Source organism: Ixodes scapularis, unplaced genomic scaffold, assembly GCF_016920785.2.
Source record: "Ixodes scapularis isolate PalLabHiFi unplaced genomic scaffold, ASM1692078v2 PGA_scaffold2__306_contigs__length_199485367, whole genome shotgun sequence".
Classification (NCBI taxonomy): domain Eukaryota; kingdom Metazoa; phylum Arthropoda; class Arachnida; order Ixodida; family Ixodidae; genus Ixodes; species Ixodes scapularis.
This window is the reverse complement of record NW_024609857.1, coordinates 155354761-155366285: the sequence shown is the minus strand read 5'-3', so window position 1 is coordinate 155366285 and position 11525 is coordinate 155354761.

The following is an 11525-nucleotide window of genomic DNA, read 5'->3' as shown; positions in this document are numbered from 1 at the left end:
TCCCATGTGGGTGCAGCGTGGGCATGCCCAATATTGGCTGCCCACGGTGTGCCGCACGGTGGGTCCCACCTTGGATTTGCAAGGGCAAAGTTGGACACAGAATGGCCATGACCAACTTGGGCAGCCTATTATATACCCTCGTGGGTCCCACTTCGGCTACGCGAGGGCACGCCCAATTTGGACTGCCCATGCAATACCGCGGTGAGTCCCACTTCGGCCGTGCGGGGGCAGAGTTAACGAAGATACGGGCAAAGCGTAAGCACGCCCGAGTTGGGCCGCTTATGCAAAACTCTTGTGGACCCCATCTCGGCCCCGCGAGGGCCAAGTTTACGACGATGGGGGTTCCTTGGTGGCAAAGCGTGGGCAAGTCCAACTTGGGCTGCCCATATAAAAACCCCGTAGGACCCACCTCGGCTCTATGGGTCCAAAGGCAATGATGTGGGTTCCACGGCAGCAAAGCGTGGGCTTCCACGAATTGGACTGCCAATGTGAAACCCCCGTAGGTCTCACTTCTGATCAGCGGCGGCCAAGTTTACAAAGTTGGCAACGGTGTGGGCTCCCCAGTGACAAATGGTAGGCAGGCCCGACTGGGGTTGCCTAACTAAAACCACCGTGGGTCCTGCCTCGGCTGTGCGTGTGCCATATTAGTAATGCTGCGCGCTTTATGGTGGCAAAGCGTGGGCATGCACGGCTTGGGCTGCCTAACTTAAACCTGCATGAGTCCCTCCTGGGTTGTGCGCGGGCCATGTTAGGAATGGTGCGGGCTCCACAGTGGCAGAGCGTGGGTATGCCCGACTTTGGTTGTCCATGTAAGACCCCCGTGGGTCCCACCTGGGCTTCGCGGGGGCCAAGTTAGCAACGGTGTGAGCTCCAAGGGGGCAAAGCGTGGGCATGCTCAGCTTGGACTGCCTTTGCAACTCACAAAACGGAATTTTCCGTTCATATTGAGAAGATTTACTGCACGTTCTGGACATTTAACATAAGAGATCGACTTAATTTGGTTCTGAATAACCGAGGACTGAAATTCTAAGCTTGAGTGAGAAATGTTAGGCTTGCTAAGCTTTATCAGAAAGTACTCAGCGTGCATGTTAAGAGGGCAGTTTTACTTGGGGTGGAATTTTTATGGAGATTATTGAATTCGGGAGTGAATTCGACATAGCTTGTCAGAATTTCGCATCTCTAAAAAAATTCGGTGTTTGAAGACGGCTAAAGGTGGCTATGTATCCAGATTACCTGTCTAGAAGGATTTTGTATAGAAATGTGCCGTTTTATTTTTTGTTCCATTTTGTATACTTTAAGTGCCAAATTATTAATAGGTTTGCCCAAGACGTTTTATTCATTTATCAAAATGGCAATATTATCAGTAGGCCCACGGGGAAAGTGTATCCTACTCAATTTGGTATGTACTTCAGTACCCCACACCGTAACGAAGTTATTAAATGACCCCGAAAGAAATTAGGTTATTGGGGCGACCTCGCGTGGGCTGTCCAGCTAGGCCCCCTGTGGGCCCTACGACAGGGCGCTTGTGGGCTGCCCAAGCGGGCCCCACTTCGGTCACCAGCTCGCCTGCACCCTTACAATTTTTTCACGGACCTGAACTGGTCTCGAAACATAGGGATTACTGTTTAATAAGCGCAATGTCTAGATCGATTGATCTTTTTTTTTTTTTTTTTTTTTTTTTTTGGCGGAAAGTCGTGGATGTAGTAAAAAACATAAGGAACCTTTTGAAAGCTGCGATCTTGAAGTTGATTACGAAACGTTCCCGTAAAGTGTGGTGCGTGCTATGTTGGCCAAACTATGATATGCATAAATGACAGGCTGTGTGAACGCGAGATAGCTGTGAAGAACAGCAACAAGGCTTCCAAGTTGAAAAAACAATTATTTATTCTTTTTTTTTTTTCGAAATACTGCCACCTTTCACAAGGTTATAGCAGGGTTGTGACACAAAACAATATCATCCTGAATACAAAGCCGAGGTAGTGAGACCTCTGCACAAAAAACACAAACAATGGCATAAGAGCACAATTTCAACGGCATTGGTGCCCATAATAGTAAATACAGAAAGTGCAACATAAACATCGAACAAATTTTACAATACGCTGTTAATCTCACAAATAAAGTTTCCTAGCTCGAGGTCTCAAACACTTCCTGTGAGTTTATTACAAATTTCAATACAGTGTTGCAAAACAATAATATCTAAAACAGTTTAGTGAACAAAAGTATGCGACAATGTTGAGATGATGGCAACCTCTATCGAACGGGATTCTTTAAATTACAAGTAACAGGGAGGGGGATGCAATAATCGTTTCTTACAATATGATAGAACATTTTTGAGCGGTTCGCGATTCGCGTAGACGAAAGCAGCTGAAGGTTTAGTTGTTCCCTTTCTCAAACACCAGGACCATACTGATTACAAATGAACCGCATGACCCGTCTCTGGACAACGTCCAGCTTATTTAGGTCACCTATAATGTGAGGATGCCAAACGACCGAACAGTATTTAAGAAGTGGTCGAACAAATGCGCTGTCTGCTAACAACTTTGTTTGTTTAGAAGCAGGCCTGAGCGTTCCCCTCAGATGCCTGAGAGGCCGTAATGCCTTAGAGCAAATTATTTTATTAGGTTTCGTCTAGCCTTAACTAACACATTACAACACGTTACAAGTAACAGCGTTACCGGTAACGCGATCCTTTTTCGGTAATGGGTAACGCACTCGTTACTTTTTCAAGACTGTAACGAGGAACGTACTTACGTTACTTATTTCGAGTAACGGGTACCGGAGTTACGTTATCGTTAGTTTTTCTTCCCAAGACTTAAAACGTTAAAAAAAGTTACACTTAAATTTTTTTCGCGTCTAGGCGCCAAGTCATGTACATTTTCGATGGTCGTTTTCCATTTTCTTTGCGTTTTTTCTCGTGAATATTTAGGCGAAACTGTGAGAAAGATTAAATAATTATGTTCAGTTTCTGCAAGGAGCATCATGTTTTTTTTTAAACATGGTCTTTAGGCATACCTGTAACGTCAAAACAGTAAAACGTGTTAATTTATAATTAGAGTAAAAGTAACGCCAGTTACTTTTGCTTGCGATAAAAAGTAACGCAAGTTACTTTTGCGTTACTTTATATCGGTAACGCCTACAAAACTGCGTCCTGCTTCATTTGTGGGTTAGCGTGACACCCAATTACTTGTGCTCAAATGCTCGATTAAGCTTTTTATCCTCGAGGAAATAATCAAATGACAAAGAAGATTCGTTTTTGGTAAATCATATAAATGCAGTTTTGCTAAAATTAACTTACATTTCCCAGTCGTGGTTCCAGGAACAGAAACGCTCAAAAGGCAGTTCAAGAGAAATCTGGTCACTGACAGTCAACGTCCCTATAGTATAAAAATCAATCACCCGCTTTGAGTCGGATTCACGCTCTGTGGTGTGTCTCTTCTACTTGACCAACGGTTTTAAGCGCTTTTAACCCCTAAACATGTTCAACCAACTAGCCCAAATTCAAACCCTCCTAGATGTCGAATTTTAACTGGTATATTTTTAACTATACGTCATAATTATATATATATATAAAGATGTAATGGGCCCCAGAACCAAGCCCTGGTGCACACAAGAACTTGCAGATACCTTTGACGAGATGACCCTGATATGCGATACAAACGAAGACCTGTGTGAAGGATCATTAGCAATCCAATTAATAATCTGTTTGTTTATAAGTACGGTAATTAGTTTGTCTAAAAGCTTACTTTGGCACACTTTATCAAACAACCTTGAATAATCAATGTACAGAACATTCAATTTCCCCTTACGATTTAAAACCTCAGCAATGTCATGGGGAAATTCAAGAATTTCGAACGTCGTTGAAAACCCTTTCCGGAAACCATGCTGTAGATCAGTCAGGATGTCATTATATTTAAGCTGTTCTGCTATGTGTTTAAAAATAACGTGCTCCATTTTTCTGCGGGAAGACCATGCTAAAAATATTGGTCTATATTTTCTCATTATTTACTACCTCCAACTTTAAATATTGGAACAACTTTAGCAACTTTCCACGCCGAAGGAACGATGATACTATCGATTGATTTCCTAAAAACAATAGTCAAGTAATGGGAGCACCACGAGGAGTAACGTTTAAGAAGTGCATTTGGTATGTCATCAGGATCACCACTCTTTTCCGAGTCGAGATTCGAGAGCTGGTTTAAAACACCGGGAAATGTAAATCAAATATCAAAAGTTCACTAGTAGTCCTTATGAGAGGAAAAAACTGGAGTGTAACCATTATCACACATAAACGCAGATCTAAAGTAGTAATTTTAAGCATAAGCATTCACGATGGAATCGTTGCTTGGTGCCACATGTATGACAAAGTTAGTTGTTTGAACTTTTTTAGTTAAAGTAGACTGCCAAAATTTGGCAGGATTTGACCTGAAATACTCTGTTAAAATGTCGTCAAAATACGTTTCCCGCGCTGATTGCATCGTCATACGTGAGATTTGGTGTAAGCCTTCATATTCCACACTATCAGCAGTTTTCTTAACCGTTTCAATTTTTGACGTCTCTGACACAATGGAAATGCTTGTGTGTTTTATGTCTATTTTTATAAAACGTAGGAACATGAAGAACGATGTATCTTGTGGCAAGCGATAAGCGGGGTCTGTAGTTACGCACCGCGGTGACCAAGAGGAGCGTGCCACGGGCACACGGCGTGAGCTCTCGAACGATCGCGTGCGTGGCTAATGAGGGCCTCGGGGGCAAGGACTCGAAGCCTGGCCCGTATCGAATAAAGGTGTGTTTTTGTTGTTTTTGTTATGTCCTGCCTTGCGTGTCTTTCTTGCGGGCGAGCAGTTGGACAGATCCCCACAGCAATATTTGGCGCTCGACGCGGGGTCCTACTGCTCTCCTGTGGGATGGACCGTAGGCCTTTTAGCCCGTTTTAGGCGTTTTAGCCGGGTTTTTCCCGCTTTGACTTTGCCCTGCCCGTTAGGCCAACGTGGCCGTTCGACTAGGCTTCGGCCACCGGACGCAATCTTTGCCATCGCGGCTTGGCCGTCGTCTCTATTGTGCATAGGGTATAATATTAAGCGTTCTCCTTCTGTTCCTTAGTGTTCTGTCTTGTTCTGTTTTTGTGTTGTTTTTTTTTTTTTTTTACTTTTCGCGGCCGCTTTTGCGATGAGCCGCCGCAGAGCCGCCACTGACCAAGCCGAAAGCGGTGACGAGCCTGACGGGGAAGGCCTTATGGTTCGGGTGGCCAACCGATGGGACACGGTCACACAACGTCTGCTGCTGGCTGACCCGGGACTTCAAGGTCGTGGCCCGCGTCCCCAGGTGCCGGTTCCAACCTACGCCGGCTACGACGACCGGAAGTCCGTGGCCGACTTCCTCGCAGAGCTGGCGGCCTACAAGCTTGCTGCGGGCGCCTCGGACGAATACGTCCTCGCGCGCGTTTTGCCCGTCGGGTTGCAGGCGAGTGCAGCCCGCTGGTGGCGCATCGTGGCCCCGTTCCTGACCTGCGAAGACTTTCGGCGGAGGTTCCAAGACGAATTTCTTCCGCTTGGGTACCAGTCTTGAGTCCAGCGAGAACTGGAGCGCCGAACTCAGCACCCGGACGAGACCCTGGTCAAATACGTCCGGGTAATGCAGGAGCTCTTTGATAATGCCTGCCCAACGACACCGGAGTCAGATAGGGTTGCTCGGGTCGCACAGCAGAACCACCCAAGATTCCGACCCTGCCTACATGGCAGCACCTAGAGACCCTTGAGCACCTGACCCGGGACGCTCGCGGCATCCAAGAGAGGCTCCTGGCAGAGCTCCAGTACCGGCCACCACCGCCGCATCTCTCGAGCCGTCCTCTGCCTGGTCAGCTCCCGGGCCCAGAAGAGGTCCGACTCAGCACCAACCCCAAGAGTATGACGCGGTCCTTACCCCCCCGCATGCTGGACCCCTACGCCTTCGGACAGCAGGAGCGCGGGCGAGCACCACCCGGTGGCTTGTACACCCCGCCTAGTGCCTGCCCGGCTGAATCCCGATCACGGCAGGGCGAAAGCCGTTTACCGTCACACCCCCGTGATTCGCTCCGGGGCGCGAATCGCTGGCCCAACGAGGGAAGCAACAGGCCGCAACGACAAGCCTCAAGCAGCCAGACACACGGCACTGACCGCCGCATTTCGGTGCGCTGCTTTGGCTGCGGCCGACAAGGTCACTTCCTCCGAGACTGCCCGGATTTGCTCGGCAAACGCCCTGCAGTCTCGGAAAACCAGCACAACCGACGGCGTTGACCCCTGAGCGCCCGCCGGCCGCGGTGACCATGGACAACCCTGCAGCACTACCATCGGCATGTCGAACCCAGCCTGAACCTGAGCTGATTAAGCCTCGTATCACAGTTACAGTGCTCGGAATAGCTGTGGCAGCGCTGATTGATACTATACTTCGTTTCACGTTATGTGCGAGCGAAGTCAAAGCTAGAAGCGCGAGCCCAACGCTCTGAGCGTTTCTGTTTCGCACGTGCGCTCGTGCACTACTGGCGCTGTTACAAGCAGCATGCTCGCGCTTGCAGCGTCGGCTTCGCTCGCATATAAGGTGAAACGAACTATAGTCTGTCGCTTATTGGGAACTACCTGATTGAACGCTGCAAAGAGCAGAAAGCTAACCTGCGCGAAAATATAACGTGCGCTTACAGCTAGCGCCGGGACGAGAAATGCTCGCAAGTCAAGCCGCGAGGTTACAGATCGGGTTCAACAAGAAAAAACGTAGTCAACGTTTTTTTGTTTTTTTTTTTCGCTTACCTGGTTTTACGGTGCCGGTTATTTTGGGACGGGATTTCATTTCGGGGAGAACCTGGTTCTTGACTTTCCGAACAAAGGCTACCGGTTAGGTAGTGACGCGGAACTGTTCCCGTTTACCAGACGAGAGAATTGTATCGTCAGTGTCGATAACGTCGGCGTTAGAACGCCTGCTTTGCGACTCCCGTGTGCGGCAAGCGATTCTTTGCAGAAGTGTCCTGCAGCGAACCAGCAAAAGCGGCGTCTTCAAAGACTTCTGGAGGAGTTCTCCCAGATGTTCGCGGAGAACCCCGGCAGAACCGGTGTCTTAAAGCATTCAATTGACACCGGGAATACACGGCCTCTACGCTGCAACCCTCGACCGATCAGCGTACACAAGCGAGCCCTGCTGGACAAAGCGCTCCAAGAGATGCTTGACACGGGTGTCGTACGTGAGTTGCAGAGCCCTTGGGCCTTCCCAATTGTCCTTGCCCCCAAGAAGGGTGGAACGGCTCGGCTTTGCGTCGACTATCGGTGCCTGAATGCGGTAACCGTTCGTAACGGGTACCCGTACCCCTCGATTGAGTCGATCATGTACAATTTGGGAAACGCGAGTTTTTTCACGACTCTTGACTGCATTCACGGTTTCCTCCAGATATATATAGAGGTCCAACCCGCTGACATTGAGAAAACAGCATTCACATGCTACAGAGGGTTTTACGAGTTTGTGTGCATTCCTTTTGGCTTGAGCAACTTTCCTGCCACATTCCAACGACTTACGGACATCGCGCTTGGAGACGCACGGCACAACTACGTCATGGCATATATAGACGACGTAGCAGTCTTCTCACGCACGTTTAAAGGACATTTTGTCCACCTTCGGACTATTCTCGATCGCATTCGGAATGCTGGTTTGGCAGTTCACCCAGGAAAAATGCACCTGGCAACGTCTAAGATCAACCTGCTCGGTTTTGTAATCGACGATGAAGCACTTCGCCCTAACGAGGACAATCTGAAGGCTATAACAGAGTTTCCTTCCCCCCATGATGTAAAGAGTTTGCAGCGATTTCTGGGAATGGTTAAATTTTACCGCCAGTTTATTCCCCACTGTGCAGAGATGACGCGGTCTTTGAACGAACTGCTGCCCAAAGGCGTCAAGCGGCGTTGGACGGAGGCACAGCAAAATGCTTTCCTCCAACTGTCCAGAGCTATTGCTGAAACAGCATCTTTGAAGCTCCCAGACCTCAACCGCCCGTTTGTACTGGAAACCGATGCGAGCGGCTACGGTTTGGGTGCTGTGCTGCTTCAAGGCTTTGAGGTGTTTTACGACCCGTAGCGTTTGCTAGCCATACGTTGGCAGCAGCTCAACGGAATTACAACGTTGGCGAGCTTCAGTGCCTAGCCATCATATTTGCCCTGCATAAATTCAACATGTGTCTTGATGGCGCGCGCCTCGCAGGGGGCACCTGTGAAAGCAGGTGTTTGGAGAGTGGCGTCTCCACGGACCCCGAGCCCCACAGGGGGCGCCTGCACCTTAGGTGCTAGGTGCTTGGTGAGTAGCGTCACCACGGACCCCAGCCATGTGGGCTACCATACCCGCACGCAGGGGGCACCTACTTTGGTAGGTGCTTGGTGAGTGGCGTCACTACGAACCCCGAGCCATGTGGGTTCGCCCACCCACGTCTGGCTGTGCGTGGCGTACCCGTGTCCGGGGAAAAGGGGACCCTGGTGGTTGAGCTGAGCCCGGGGTATGTTTGGACCCTTCGGGGCCCCCCGGGCAAGGCAATACACCGCTTCGACCCCTGCTTCTCGTAGACGGGTGTCCTGGCTTGGCCCGACCTGCCAGGGGTGCTATTCTGGTCGCAAACGGGTACCTTTCGAGTTGTGACGTATCGAGAAAGAAGGGGTGGAGCCTCAAACTAGAATGATTCTTGTTTGAGGCTCCGCCCCAACGTTCGGGTTCACGCACGCGGTCAGCTAGAATCTGACGATGCCCTACGTCGCGGTGACGTGTCTACCCAGTTGGGGCGAAGAAATCCGTGCATTTCCCCCTGTTCTTTTTGATATCTTCTTCCTTTCCTCCAGGACTTAGAACGAGCGAATAACGGAGAAAAGGCTACCTTCCGGAAAATGGAAGGAAACAGAGAAAAATAATATTATCATTTTATAAAATACGAATGATTATTTCGATAATTATGACGTAAAGTAAATTTAGCTAAGATATCTCAGCTTTTTTTTCTCAAAGTCTTTCGCTACGGTCTTTGAAAACAAACATGGCGGAAACTGCGGTAACGACCTTGTGGTGTTTGTGTATCGCTTGCCTGGTTGCTTTCCCTGTTTCTGCACGATACGGATGGCATTACGATAAGAAAATATTATGTCAAGGTACGCTGCGACACCGACCATCCTTTGTGAAGCCGTCGTGAACATAAGCTGCAAATGAAATTTCCTGTTCGCCTGTGAAGGAGACTCCAAATGGATACAGAGCTGACGACGACTCTGTGGTAGTATATGACAAGTCATGAGATCGACGCAGAGTGCAACGCTTGTGAGCATTCTCTGGATGATGCAGGAAAGTTTCTTCGGGCAGTTTTAATAATGCTTTGCTCCTTTGCTCACTGCAGTGATTATGCCGGTATAGTCTCCATAAGCCATGCTCTTCTCTTTCGGTGCTGAAGAAATGCACGCGACGGCATAATCTCGGGCAGTCTTTTTTATTTATTTTTATTTGCAGAATAGCTCGTGCAAAAAAAACAAACGGCTTTTACGTTTTTAGACGTCCCTACATAGGTACCTCGCTTTCCCATTGGCTTCATTGCGCGTGACGATTCAACGCCATTTGCCATGGAAACGTTCGTGAAACTAGAAAGCCTCTGTTTGCCGCTAACAGTCATTTTTCGAGTTCGGGTTGTGACGACAAAATGACGTAAGAACAAGAATGCACGGGACTATCTGCATTGTTTTAACTCGACAACCGTACCCTTGGCGAGTTAAACTCGAAAGAACATGGCCGCGATGCTCGTTGGATCGACCGCGGCTGGGGTTTGACATGCGATCGGTCACTTGATCAACGCGCACACGAATACTTTGGTTGCTGTTGGATGAGCCCATTCGGCGGCAGGACCGGGTCGAAGAGCACAGTGAGCTGGCGTTTAACGTCTCCGATGGCGAGATGCAAGACTTGGCTTCTATTTGTGCCGGTGTTATGAAGCTTGAAAGTGGTGGTGTTGTTGTGGCTCGTACGGTAGCGTTGCTGAGATTATGGAGACGGTAATAGACCTTTATTCAGCGTTGCCGTGCATTAAGATTCAAAACCTCACCTTGACACAAAGGGAACCACGTTTCCGCGAGCACGGAGGCAGCAGCCAACGGTCTGAGAAAGGATTGTGCCGCCGCCACGACCGCCAGCGATCGCCTCAACGGCAAGAAAACAAACGACAAGCTCATTGAGGTTTGTATAGTGCCGACTACTGATTCATCGGACGACAAAGGTGAATGATGTAAAACGCAACGTAAGTTTGCCAGCGTTTTGCAAAACGAATTCGTTTCGTTGAAAATTTAATTTGTGGAATTTGTTAACGCCTTGAAAGTTTGACGGGGACCGCATTGTGAACGCAGGCTTCACACAAGTGTTTTCTACAGTGTGTGCTTTGGCTGCATGCATATGAAGACAAAAACACTGCCTATATGGTGCATAAAATAAAAGAAATTTCGTTTATCTTGATAATGTTGACTATCTATTGAGTGATGTTGATATTAGTGGCGTAGCCAGGAACTTCTAAGGGGGTGAGGATGGAGGGGGGTTGAGGTGGCTGGGATGTTCATGACTTGGGGTGCGGGGGGGATGGTGTCGGAATTTGTGTGTATATTCTAGGGCCCGCCGGATTTGGGGAGGGAAGGAGCGAAGCCCCATAAGGCCCCCCCCCCTCGCCCCCCCCCCCCCCCCCTGGCTTGGCCACATAAGTTGAGCATCCTACATTCACAGGCTGCTATAAGCATGTGGATAGCCACTGAGCTCGTACCACAATGGCAAGATAGTTGCTGACATTCTTCACGTTACGTAGCAGTTCTTTCTTTAGTACATATGCTCGCTTTTCCTTCACACATCTACTCTGCCTCCGCTTGTCGTTTATGCTTCATGGTGATAAGCCAACAGTGCGTATTTGCTCTGCATCACAGGCAAATTTCAAAAATCCAGCTCACACTACTCTTTAATTTCAATGAGTTGCTGTCACTTTTGAAACGACAATCTATTTAATTGCTATAATAACCTTTACATTAAACACACGTGTGTTGAATGTAGGACAATTCTATTTTTATTGTTTTTCTTGGTCACGAAGATGACAACCGTGCATCCACAACACACTGGCTAAATTTCTCGTCTACAGTGGGTAACAATGTTACCATACTCTGTCACTAAACTCCAGCTGTCTAAACAAGTAACGATTCATTTTAGGACACACCTGTTCGTAGTTCATTGCAAAACATCGAAAAGTGTTCTTATGACTGTCCGATGACTGACATGCAATTCCAGCAGCTTGGCGTGAAAAGGTAAAATATCTAGTTGATACAATAAAATGCCATCAGCAACCCACCCAGATTTTATTGCGTGATTGACAGTAGCTACAAACCGCAACAAATGGTCAACCGAGGACATAGGTACTAAGCGTGCACTAACTTCGAAGCGGTAGAAACCCTGAAGTTTTAACGTCAACTTACCACCATGTTGTTAATGGCAAAGTGGTGTTTGCGAATTTGCGGCAAAGTGTT